We start from the raw sequence: 14,265 nt of genomic DNA, 5'->3' as shown, positions 1-14,265 counted from the left end.
TATTATTAACATTAATTAATACATTAGTAGTTACTTCCCAGACTCTGTTTCACCCCATTTCCAGCCCTGCTTATGATTGTTCCATTTCAGTTATGAAGCTGCCTTAGAAAGTAGTTGGCTATGAAGACAGTAGACACTGTGGTAGCTCACTATTGGAACAGAACTATGGAACATCATTCAGGCCAAATAGCACGTGTGTCTTGCAGACTGAATCTGGCATGAATAAAGGAACAGTGTGGAAAGAGCAGGAAAAGAACTGTTCCATGACCTTCACATGAATGTCTCTGTGTGACATCTTTTCTCTTTTACTCTGTATAAGGGTGGAAAGGGTTTTTTCCAAAGTGTACATATAGTATGCTTTTCCACAGCAGTATCTCATGTCACTCAAGACAGGGTTAGAACCGAGTGCTGCAGAAAGTCACCATCTGTGTGGTACTTAATAAGAGAGTTCCCCCCAAAACGACAACTCAGTCATTTGCACTCCTTGTCATTCTAAACTATTATGACTTTCTTTATTCGATGGAAAACAAGAAGCGTTGAAGAACATCTTGGCTGTTCTTTTTTCATCTAATGACAGTAAAAGGAGACTGGGGGGTCAAGCTCCTAGATGACAAATAGCACTTTAAAAGTGTCATTAAATAGTCCATGCAACTCATGAATAGGCCAGGACACACAACGCCATTGGTTTGACAATGTTGGGTGTGTTTTGTACCATTTGCACTAATAAGATCCCTGTTGGTGGCCTTTTTGGGTGATTGAGCATGTTGAATCATGTTAGGCAGTTGGTGAGGCTTGCTGTTCAGCTTAGCGAACAAGTGCAAAATGGAAGTGAAGATGGCACACAAGAAGATTCTTCTAATTTTTCTTCGTCTCACCTGTGATGATTTTCATCAAAACCATCTGAATGCCGAAAACAGACTACTGCCCCCTGCTGGTATGGAGAGTTGTTTTCACTTATGCAGGCACTGTACATTCACTCTACTTGGCTGTTGGCTGTAGTCTTTGTGATGTGTTCAAGCACAACATTTTGTGACCAGATGCAGGCCGACCTTTAAGTGAGAAAGATCATTTCAATTTCTGCCAAGTCTTTTGTTTGTTTGTTTTTTACTGTGTTCATCCGAAACTTTATGGGACAGAAGAATACATATGATACCAACTTAGAATCTGGCCACAAAAAGGTATCACTGAAGGCAACAAATACTGCCTGTACCTTCTGGAATAGCCTTCTTGTCAGGAGAGCACAAATTATGCTATAAACACACTAGATTTTTGTAATGGAGACAATGAAATTTATCAGTGTTACTCAAGAGTCTAAAAAAGGTTTGGTAGAGATTTGACGCAAACATGGCATCACTCTCATTCCTAACTGATGTTCAGTGTGAGGATCTCTGCAGGTCTGAAATCAGTATCAGGGTGTGTGTATGTGTACACGTCTCCTGCTGTGATAGATCTGGAAGGTTCTGGCTCTCTGAGGACGGTATCAAAGGAAGGCCAAGCTAGAGCCAAGCCGGGGGCCTTCAGCAGACCGGGGTTCAAAGGCTGTTATCACCTCTTCTGTCAGATCCAGCAGAGCCCTGTGCTTTGATTGGCTTCTTGTCTTGTTAGAACACTGCGCTTTCTCTTTCACTCACACTCACTCAGATGAGACTCAATCTCTCTCAGGAGATACAGAAGAACCTGATGGACAGTCTCAAGAGCGGTGGCTGAGGACCTGAGGATGGGAACTGATTTGTTCAAGACAAAAACTAGAAGCCTCTACACATTGAAAGTGACACACATCAAGTTCTTGGGACAAATGTTATTTTTAGTGGTCGTAGGCCTTATAACAAAACACAACATAGCCAAATTCATATTAAAACAGCTTTTCTCTGTTTAAAATGAGGACAAACACCACTGAAACAGCTAGGCAGCTACAATATTTTATGTTGTTATTTAAGCATTATTTTGCAAATTATTAAGTATGTGCATAAGGTTACCAAGTACTGAGCCTTGCACTTGACATGCAGAGAAAAAAATAAAAATAAATTTAAGATTTTCTTGCCATAATTTAATTCATTCTCTCGGTTTAGTTAAAGCATGGCCACATTGTATTAATCCGTTCCCATGTTATAAATGTAGTTATTTAGTAAATTTAAAATAACTATTGTTGTAAGCATCGTGACAGTTCAGAAATGAAATGTTTGGTGAGTGACACTAAAATGTTAATGCTCTATTGCATTTGAAATTAACATACCACCTTCACTAGACCTGACCCTAAACCTAACTGATAGAATTAACAAAGCCAAACATGAGATAAAAACACATTTGCTGAAACAACCAAGCCATTTTAGCTTCCTTATACAAGGCTTTGAGCTCTTTTATGGAGCTTTGCAATGTGTGCTTCGCTGTACCGGGTGCGCTAACAAGCAAGTTTACTAGGTCAGAAAAGCCATCCGTATGAAGTTGGATATATGATGCAAGTGTTAAAATGTATTAGTTTACAAATCATGCAATATGGTAAAAGTATTACCATATTGTTATGCAAGGAGCCGTGCAAAAATAAGCCTTTATTCATCAATAATATGCCTCAGGAATCATAATTTGTGTGAAAATGAACAAAAGTTGTTGATGTTTTACTGCCTGTAAGTGCTTGTTTCATCTTGAAACAAGTGAATTAGATAATAGATGTTAAAACTACACTTCACGTACAAATACCTAAGATTATTAATATGATCATGTTAAATAAATGGGTACTTTGTGTATTTGGCCATTAATTTTTGTTTCCAAACATCTATACTGTATTTAAACATGTATTAAATATACTACTTTGAGGTACTACTCATTTTTTTGTCTGAAATTTGTTTAATGTGGAAACAAGATTATGTGTACCTTTAAATATTAAAATTTATACTAAACTACATGACTTTTGATATACAAAACCAATTAAACCCTGTAACCCTTGAAGAATACTGCTCTGAAGGAATTTCTTAATTAAAACTAAAAGTAATTGTAGTAGAATGCGAATGAGAGCCTTCTTTGAAAGCATTCAAATATATCTCCAAGCACTTTGCCATTTTTAATGTCATATTTGTAGAAACATTTCTCCCTTAATTTGTACATATAGACGCCCAGGGAGCCCTTTGTAAAATTATATAGTGCTAACAGGGCAGATTCAGGAGTTTGACTGAGTGAGGCTGCTAAAAGTAAATCAAGTGAATGGCTGTGAAACGCGGTGACGTGTGATGCCTGTGACAGGCTGGCCAGCAGCGTCACACATGGAATGCATTATAAGTATGTGGAGAAGAGGGCGCCTGGCTCATTCACTTTCCTCTGATGTCCTTCTCACTTTGAAGATGTCCTCCAGGTCTGCTCACCTTAGAATCTTTATCTAAGCACAATAGATGAGCAGTGAAATATACCCTCCAATAGCTTGGGGATTCATGAACTTTATGCTGAAATCTCTACTATTTCAGAGATAGGCTGTCGCACCATGAAAATAAAACTTTGTCATGAAAATGTAGCATTTATTTAAAAAAAATGTTGACCGGTAAACAGTATTGCAGTATTTGAAAAAGGAATTGACGTTCCTCAAATATTCCGATTATCTAAAGATTGGAAAACATTCAGAAATCGCAATGTTTTGCCGTTTATATTGTGATAGGTCGTTCTTTAATTTATTTGCATACTGCATTGTGATTGGTCTTCTTCCTTGCTTTTATTTTTTCAAGAATTGTTTTCTGAAGCTTCAAGCAAACTGTGTGAATGATGCACAGTAAATAGTACAAATTACAGTTAAATTAAACCATTTAAAAACAGATGAATTAAATAATTAAATTACAGACAACATTTATAAATCCATTTAAATATGTTACAACATTTCTGATTAATCAATTGAAAGGACTGCAGTTATTCACATTAGTGTTTGCTGAGAGCCTCTAAATAATATAATTCAAAGATGTTATATTATTGTGGCAGACAAGAAAATCAATAAAAAGTTATTACAAAAAAAGTGTTTTTAGAAGTCAATGCATTGTTTATTCCATATAACCAAAAATTAGTCTGAACTACAATCCACTTTCGTGGAAGAAAAAAAAAATGTTTGTTTCTCAGGTAACTGAACCTACCTAAAACGAATTACTAAATGCTGGGTTAAATACAACCCAGCGCTGGGTAAAATATGGACAAACCCAGCTATTGGGTTGTTTTGACCCAGTGGTTGGGTTACTACCAGCCCGATCTCATGGCAATTCGTACATATTTTACAAGGGGGCTAATTCATATGAATTCGTACGACCTCACTTGTACAAATTCATATGATTTTTGCTAAATCGTACATATTTTACGAGTTGCACAATTCTTATGAATTTGTACGAAGGACCTACACCTAACCCTGCCCCTAAACCTACCCATCACTTGGGTCTAGACAAATCGTACAAAATCGTACGAGTGAGGTCGTACGAATTCGTACGAATTAGCCACCTCGTAAAATACGTACGAATTGGTCGTGAGATAGCGTTGGTTATTACCCAAACATTTAACCCAACCGCTAGGTCAAAACCCAGCATTTGTTTAGAGTGGTAACTAACACTAATCTTTTGCTGCCATTCCTGAAGCAATTGTCATTAGGTAATGTGAAAATAATGAAAACAAAGTATGAAACCAAAAGTGTTTTTGCTTTGTACAGTTTGTTGTTATATGGACTGTATTGGAATAAAAACCTTTCTAGTTTTCATTTAAGTTTTTTCATCTGAAATTAAATAAAATAGAAATATTAGCTTTGCTTCAATTACAGAAAACAATTTAAAACATGTCAGTTTTAGTTAACAGTAACAACACGGCAGTGGATTACTATGTATTATTGAGTTTGAACTAAGCAAATGAATGATATTTAATTAACCAAACAGACATGCACATTCAATTTTAATATGTTTCTTCAAAACATACTGTAACTGCATTTTTCCTTCAGCTGATTGGTTTCACAAGTCTACAAGCGCCGCTTATGGCGTCTGGGACTGATCATAAACCAGCAATCTCTGTGTGGAATGTGTTCGTTGTTATTTTTTCTTTAGCACTCGAACTGTTCAACTCATGTGCCTTTAATCACTCCCATACTATCACATACTCCCTTCAGGACAACTAGAAGAATTGGCCAACTGATCCAAATAAACATGAAAGATTTACACACCCACCATCATAAAATGAAGGCGGCACACGTCAGGTCTTAAACCGGCTGAGGTGACTGTTCCTGGACAAAACGTGGGATGGAAGCAGCTGGGAAGACAAAGGAAAAAAAGAGAGAGAGAGAGAATGGGGGTGAGGGGTTTCCTCGGCCGGATCAGGTCAACATCTCTCTTATCTCAACACATCTGTTTCCTCAAGCTTCCACCAGGGTGACGATCCCTATTGGATTACACAGATTGGAGGAAACCAGAGCTAGTGTTTGGCCACTCATTTAGAGAAGACGTAGTGGAAGTGCCCAGCATGGAGCTACTGACAGGAAGTCATATCCTCCAGCAGCATTGCATCATCAAAGTATTATTATGAAGTAGAAAGAAAAGGTAAACGACTGCTTTTTACAAAGTTGCTACTCGCAAACTATTATTAGCGGCATTTGCTAATATTTTTGTTATAGGGATGTGAAGAAAATCGTATAGACTTGCACTGAAGGAAGGCCTCGAGACATAGCTAGAGACCAGAAATCCACAGAGACTGTGACATGGATCAGTGAGAAACCATCTAGCAAAGACCCAGAACATCCCGTGTGCGGACAAACATTCAGAATACATTAACCACAAAGCAACACCCTGGAAACAGTAGAACTAACATTACACAATGGATAGAAAGATAGTTAATGAAAGATATAATGTTAAACATCAGCATCTGATGTTGTAAAATAGCTAACAGCAATACTGCATATCACGAGTTAAATTTTAAATAATAATTCCAATACTACTTCTACAACTACAACTAATAATAAAGATAATAATAGTTATAATTATGTATTTAATTTGTACATTACTCTATTTTAATCGTTTTTAACACAAGTAATAGGCGGTATTACTATTATTGCTAATACAACAACAACAACAAATAATAATAATAATAATAATAATAATAATAATAGACTATACTATAATATTTATTATAATATGACATTTATTATAATTCATTGTAAAATAGCTAATGTCATTACGTCAATTAAAAACATTAAAATAAATAAACAGTAGTAGAAATAATAATAATAATAACAACAATAATATACTATACTGTAATATTTATTATAATAATATGAAATTTATTGCAAGTCATTGTAAAATAGTTAATATCATTACAGTATGTCAGTTAATTACAATATTTTTGACTAATTAATCAGTATTTTTCTAAAATAATTCTAAGCAAAATGAAATTGATTCTAATTTATAATCATTGACTGTATTTTAAATGTTTTATTTAACTGTTTTTGTAGAATTCAACTGCAACTTTTAATTAAGTATTTTAATTAAAACATTATTTTCATTATTATATTTATATAATGTTATATTAAATATTACAGTATATTATATTGTTTATTATTATTACTACTACTATTAATAGTAGTAGTATTGAAGTTATTATTTATAGTAATACTATTTATATTCATATTAATATATAAGAAGAAGAAGAACAACAAATTATAGGAACTATGACATGCAGATAAGGTATGCTAATTATGATACTGAAGTGACATGCAGTATTGACATTAGCTTGTTTAATAACTATGACTTTTAACATAATATTTTATGTTATTATTATTATTAAATATTACAGTATATTGTATTGATGATATTAGTAGGAGTAGTGGAATAATTACTATTTTATTCATTTTAACTGATATTCAGTATTGATATTAGATATCGCTACTACTACTACTTGTTTGTTTGTTTATTTTCACATCAATGTTTGCTAATAAAAGCCTCCAAAGAATATAATTCAAAGATATTACATTATTTCAGCAAACAAGCGAATCCGTTTCTACAGTCTCACAGTACATTTGCTTAAAAAACTAACAAGGCATGTGATAAGTTATCATCATCGCTAGCAGCACCTTTTGAATATTAAGGGTCAGGGTTTCATTCGAAATGACCTGTTGGCACAGCAAAGCGTGAGGCTAGACCTCACCTGAACTCTTGAATGACTTTTACAGAATAACATATTCCACTTTAGGATGTTAGGCACCCAGAGCGGGCTGGGGGAAAAAAATTCAGAATTAGTCATGTATTGTGCGGTCAATATGACATGGCACAGAGAGATTTACGGCTGATCCACTGGAGTCTCTCCATCCATCTGTACGGCAGAAAATGAGCGACTGATTGCATTAGTTTCTCTTTCTCCTCTCAAAGGTCTCTGCAGATGTTGGAAGGAAGGGGGAGGGAGCGACACGTCACAGACGTGCTGGGATTCGGCCCACGGGGGTTAGGAGGAGTAGGTTATACAACCAGTTGTAGCTGATAAACTCCGTCTTTCCCCATCCCATCTGTGTGTACAGAGAAGAAGAACCCACATTTCCTCTGCTTTTTGAAAGGGTTGGACACACCTCATTTGACAGAGCTCATGTTGTATGTTACCTAAGCAAATGCTGAGCAATAATAAAGAGCCACATGTACTTTATATTTCAGGTTATTTCCAGTAACTCTCAGTTTGTCCAACTAACAGGAAATGCATTTACAGTAATACACTTATGGACTTAATGGAAACAGGCAAGCGGGTCGGAGGGATTAAAAGCAGGAATGTGAAGCTTGTAGTTTTGTTAAAGCACTTGAATTGTCCAGTAAAATGTTTGAGTTACGCAAGTTATGTCTAAATAAATAAATGATTGTTATATTTAATAATATATTTAATATTATAGATTTAATAATTCATATATTTTTCAATTGATTAAACATTTTAATGTTGAAATATTTAAAATAACTATTATACTAATTAAATAAATAATTTACAGATCATTATATTTATTTATTTATTTATGTATTTATATATTAATATATATTCCAATGAATTAAACATTTAATATTTTTTTAAATAATTAAAATAACTATTGTACATACAAAAATAAAGAAATATCCTTGTATTTAATAATTGTTTAATTTGTAATATTTTAATTATATAAATATTTTCACAATTATTGAAATAATTAAATTAGCAACCGTCAAGCAACATCCTTGCAACTACATACTGTAAAAAAAGCAACATCTAAGCAATCGCATATACTTTTGCATAGGCACTCTTGTGTAACAAATTGGTAATTACACTCTAATATAAAGTATTATGAACAAACATCTGTAACACTTTATTTTAGTGTCCTTGTTACATATTTTACACATACTTTCTACAGCAAAAACAGTAAATTATGCAGAATTACAAGCAACTAAGTAAGTACATGTAGTTAATTCATAGGTAACACTTTATTTTAAGGTGTCCTTGTTACACATGTTACATGTACTTACTCCCATAATAGCAATATGCATAATTACATGCGAGCAACCCTAACCCAAACACTAATCCTAACCATACAGTAAGTACATGTACCTAAATGTATAATTACACTGTAACAAGGACACCTTAAAATAAAGTGTAACCAATTAATATTACTCTGTACTTAATTGTACAATTACATTGTAACAAATATACTTTAAAATAAAAATCTTTAGCCGTGGATCAACTCTCTTCCCGTCTCTCTCTTTTGATTTGAACCTGGGGCCTCTCTGTCATATGATGCATTCATTCCACCTCCAAGTACAAACTTAACCAGGGTGATCCATTGTACTCCTCCAGCAGGGAGGTGGGCCAGTTCTTGCTTGCTCTGCAATCCTCCACAAAACTCAGGATGCCCCCAACCCCTTTCTATTGAAACAGGGGTTCGAATAGCAATGAATGAAACCAGAGGATAAGGATACGGCTTTAACAGGGCCACAATACCACCAAACAAATCTAGACTTTAACATTTTCTGAAGAAAAAAAATGGTGAAAATCCCCTGCCATGATTGCTAGGGCTTTGCGATGTGTTTTATGTGGTTGTTAGGTGGTTTCTTATCAACCCAAGTCTTCTAAAATACCTCTTTCAATGTAACTATGGCATCTTTTGGCCTATTTTGTCATCTTGTAGGTTGAAAATTGTAAGTCAGATCACTTAGAAAAGTAATAGCACACATATTCTCAAAAAGTCGCATGATTTGAGGTTTCATTCATGTCTCTATGGCTGATGCAATGAGTTATACACCAACGTTGAGGGATGAAGTCATTGCCATCATCTATAAATGCTGCACCGCTCCCCTGCTGCGCTGCATTCTTCCTTCTTTGAGAGGAAATGTAAAAGTGAAATCTTCAAATGATCTTAAGGAACATTACAGGATTTTTACCTATTCATCTGGAGCAAGAATCACTCGAGACGAGTGTTGAATCTTCATGAGAAGATTGAGCGATGCCAAATCACTTTCCTTCCCTTGATCCCATCTCCAGTCTAATGGTTCATTTGAAGCTCTTTCATGGCGTAGAGGAGTATCTGGAGAACGTTATGTGATTATGTGATCTGTCAGCTATTCGATCTTCAAGAAATAAGATCAGGAGGATCATGGAGGTGCCACCATCAGGAAGCCAGACTCCCATAATAGCAATATGCATAATTACATGCGAGCAACCCTAACCCAAACACTAATCCTAACCATACAGTAAGTACATGTACCTAAATGTATAATTACACTGTAACAAGGACACCTTAAAATAAAGTGTAACCAATTAATATTACTCTGTACTTAATTGTACAATTACATTGTAACAAATATACTTTAAAATAAAAATCTTTAGCCGTGGATCAACTCTCTTCCCGTCTCTCTCTTTTGATTTGAACCTGGGGCCTCTCTGTCATATGATGCATTCATTCCACCTCCAAGTACAAACTTAACCAGGGTGATCCATTGTACTCCTCCAGCAGGGAGGTGGGCCAGTTCTTGCTTGCTCTGCAATCCTCCACAAAACTCAGGATGCCCCCAACCCCTTTCTATTGAAACAGGGGTTCGAATAGCAATGAATGAAACCAGAGGATAAGGATACGGCTTTAACAGGGCCACAATACCACCAAACAAATCTAGACTTTAACATTTTCTGAAGAAAAAAAATGGTGAAAATCCCCTGCCATGATTGCTAGGGCTTTGCGATGTGTTTTATGTGGTTGTTAGGTGGTTTCTTATCAACCCAAGTCTTCTAAAATACCTCTTTCAATGTAACTATGGCATCTTTTGGCCTATTTTGTCATCTTGTAGGTTGAAAATTGTAAGTCAGATCACTTAGAAAAGTAATAGCACACATATTCTCAAAAAGTCGCATGATTTGAGGTTTCATTCATGTCTCTATGGCTGATGCAATGAGTTATACACCAACGTTGAGGGATGAAGTCATTGCCATCATCTATAAATGCTGCACCGCTCCCCTGCTGCGCTGCATTCTTCCTTCTTTGAGAGGAAATGTAAAAGTGAAATCTTCAAATGATCTTAAGGAACATTACAGGATTTTTACCTATTCATCTGGAGCAAGAATCACTCGAGACGAGTGTTGAATCTTCATGAGAAGATTGAGCGATGCCAAATCACTTTCCTTCCCTTGATCCCATCTCCAGTCTAATGGTTCATTTGAAGCTCTTTCATGGCGTAGAGGAGTATCTGGAGAACGTTATGTGATTATGTGATCTGTCAGCTATTCGATCTTCAAGAAATAAGAAGATCAGGAGGATCACGGAGGTGCCATCAGGAAGCCAGCGAGAATTCGCAACTCTAAGCACGTTCTGCTACAGGAGAACTTTTCCTTATTACTCTACCCCCCTCAAATGTTGTTTTTCCCATCTGTCAGACTTCGCCTCCCAAGGGCAAGGCAGGGCAGAAATCAATGCCTGTCTTTATGTTGCCTCACACATGGGAATAAGAAGAAGAAAACCCAAAGTAGTCGCTCCTCAAGCAACGCAAGCACCACTACAGAGCAGTTCCGCAAACGCTCAGGCTTTGTTCGCTATTTTTGTTTACATCTGTTCTCGTTGTCGCCGTCTTGTTCCACGATGGCTTCAAATGAAGTCACGTACAAGACATTTTTAGCGTGGTACCAGAAGAGATTCGATACCGAGGTGGAAGAACACGCGGCGTATTGTATCGCTGAGCTTTTGAACATATGCTGGGGCGTTCTCATCTTCAAAAGCCAAGAGTAACAAACACAGTGTGGCGTTTCCAAATCAGAGTCTCACTAGATGATGTCTTCATACCCATCACTCGCACCTGAGATGCAACAGCGAGATTAAAGCAAACAGATGCAACAGATTCCTCCTGGTTAAAAAGACAAGCAACAACAAAAACAAGCCGATCTGTGTCAGTCACATCTGCGTCTGCCTGAAGCCACCTCCGACAACTTGACTGAAACTCTATTTGATCTCTCAGAGGCATTGAATCTAATATGACAATTATACACTTGAACCGCATGCTAGCTGAGAGCTCTCCACGATAATGAAACTCAATATGAGTTAATTACATCCTTCTGTGGCCACAAGCCTGGTTATGGAGCGCGCCAGCATTTCGTGCCACTTCAGAATGTGATTATTGCAAGGGCCATTGAGGAGATATCAACAAAAGGTTATTACAAAGGGATGTCCACGGGACCACTCAGCAAGCGTCTTTTCCAGTCTGGTCCACACCTCGCCGCCGTCACGACATTGTTCCAAAGATGCTGGGATCCCATAAGCACTATTAAATCAATGTAAGGGTGCAGAAATTAACAGCTGGCTGCTCTCGGGCCTCCAGGGCAGCGCCATATGGAACGAGGAGGAAGGGCGTATCTTACACCAATGCCTGTGGTCCAAACATCTCCCTGCGATCGGCTGTACAAGAACTGACCAACAGCTGCTACACTGCCTTTGCCTTGAGCTGCACTGAAGAATAGCCGAGTAGAAAATCAAGGCCATCACGTTTGGCATATGGGTCAATGACCTTGTCTATTTAGTTATTCAAAAAAATACATTAAAACTGTGATTCTTGAATATGCCTCTTCAATAACAAGCGTGTTTTCAGTTTCTCAATGGAAATTAATTTTGATCATTTTTGTGGGGCTAAAAAAAAATCCAATGCGTCTTTGAAATTCTTTGAAGATAATATATATATATATTTTTTTTTTAAACGCTACTATTAAAACTATTAAAATATTTTTACTTTTTAAAGAGAAACTCCTGTAAACCCTGAATTGTTTTTAAATTTATATATATATAAATTTATTATTATTATTTATTTTTTTTCAAACAAACATAAAATGGGATAACCTCAAGAAAATGTCATGATATTCATGGTTCAGATATTCATGGTATTTTGACATTATTTTTGCCTTGAAACATATAATTGAAAACCTTTTTTAAAATGATGATAGAGATTCAAGGTGCTAGAAAATATATTACTTTTAACTTTATGGTTACACCACTTGACATTTCAGTTATTTAATCAACATTTTTATTGAAAATGGATTAAAAGCATTTATGTGAAAATTTATAAAACCAACATGAATACAAAGATTACGTTTCTTAGAATATGGCGCACGTTTTTAACTAGATTTTTCTCTTTTCCATCATTCTTATTTGTCATTGACCCAAACACTATTAACTCATCACTGTGACAGTAGACTGCAGCACATTCACACAAAATGACAACACTTGATAATCCCAAGCATAAAGGAAAATTGCACTGTTTTGAGTCTCATAATAATAATATTAAAAAAAATAAAAAAAAACTTTTAATGTTCCATTTAGTCCCATTCCATGACTATATCAGCACTTAACTCAGTTAATTATTTTAAAATACAGAAGCTGCAGGATTTAATTGGATTTTTATGTGCAATGCAGGGCTCCTGGGGTAAGGGCTGCGCTGTTCGGTATCCATTTGAGGCAAAAGTAATCAAATGATTCGTAATGCTCTCTCTCTGCTCAGCGGAAAAAAAGGGAAATGCAGCATCTTAGGAGATAAGAAATCAGTTTCTGCTGTGTTTTGATTTGATCAGATCTAGTGAGAGTAATGCTTCAAGGTACTCATGCGCTAGTGCTCCAGACTCACTCAAGACAAATGATAAAGCTGACCTCCAATGCAAATGTATAAAAAAAGTCCCCATGCACTAAATAAAAGCGACATGTTTCATTAAAAAAAAAAAGTCTGTGGCACACCATTGCAATCTTTTTTTTAATATAAAACATAGTGCATTCCAAATCAGACAATATTGAAATATCTCTTTGAAAATAATAGAGATAAGGAAATCTTTTATCTCATTAGCAGACCACACATAATTCTGCACAAAGCTCCAAAGATTCCAGTCCTACATATTTTGTTAAGATGGGACACATTAAAGCAATCGTCTCTTTTCATAAAAAAATAAATAAATGGTCTCACTTTATATTAGGTTTGTTTAAAGGAATAGTTCACCCAAACATTTTGTCATCATTTAGTAACCCTCATGTTGTTCCAGACATGCATGAATTTCTTTCTTCTGCTAAACATAAAAGATATTTTGAAGAATGTTGGCAACCAAACAGTTGCTGGTAGCCACGTCTACCGACAATATCAAAATAGCACAGAGGTTTATCCAGTAGTTTATCCAGTAGTCTGTTTGTAGTGGAACAGACAAAACCTCTTGAGCTGAGTCAATGTGACCAGTCTTGACCTGCGTGACTGCATATAATGGAGCCATCTAGCATTTGTAAACTTCCATCCCTGAGGCTTCAGAGCAAGTGATTAGTTTAGGGGTCTTAACATGACGGCCGTCTTCAGATAGCAACATGTCTTAACCACTGAGAAACACAAGGACCTCCGAAGCCCCCAGGTTACATAGCCCTGGTTGAAATCAAACCATGCCAGATGGAAGAAACAGTTCACTTTAAAGATAGTATTTCAAGTTTTTAATCTGTAGAAGTCAAACATGATCCATCATGCTCATATTTTTATTTAGAAGAACCATTTTGGGTTCCACTAACAAGAACCTTTCATTGGACAGTTCTTAAAAGAACCTTTTAGTCCTAGTGTGAAGAACATTTTAATACTCAGATGAACCATATTCCACTATGAAGATGTTAAAGGTACTTCTTGGAACCATAGATGTTAAAGGGGTCATATGATGCGGTTTCAAGTTTTCCTTTCTCTTTGGAGTGTTACAGGCTGTTTGTGAATTGATAAGATCCCTAAAGTTGCAAAGACTAAAGTCTCAAACCCAAAGAGATATTCTTTATAAAAGTTTAGACTGGTC

Source organism: Sinocyclocheilus rhinocerous, unplaced genomic scaffold, assembly GCF_001515625.1.
Source record: "Sinocyclocheilus rhinocerous isolate Xijiao unplaced genomic scaffold, SAMN03320098_v1.1 scaffold914, whole genome shotgun sequence".
In the NCBI taxonomy this organism is placed as follows: Eukaryota; Metazoa; Chordata; class Actinopteri; order Cypriniformes; family Cyprinidae; genus Sinocyclocheilus; species Sinocyclocheilus rhinocerous.
The sequence above is the reverse complement of the archived record's forward strand: the minus strand, read 5'-3'. Positions refer to the sequence as shown.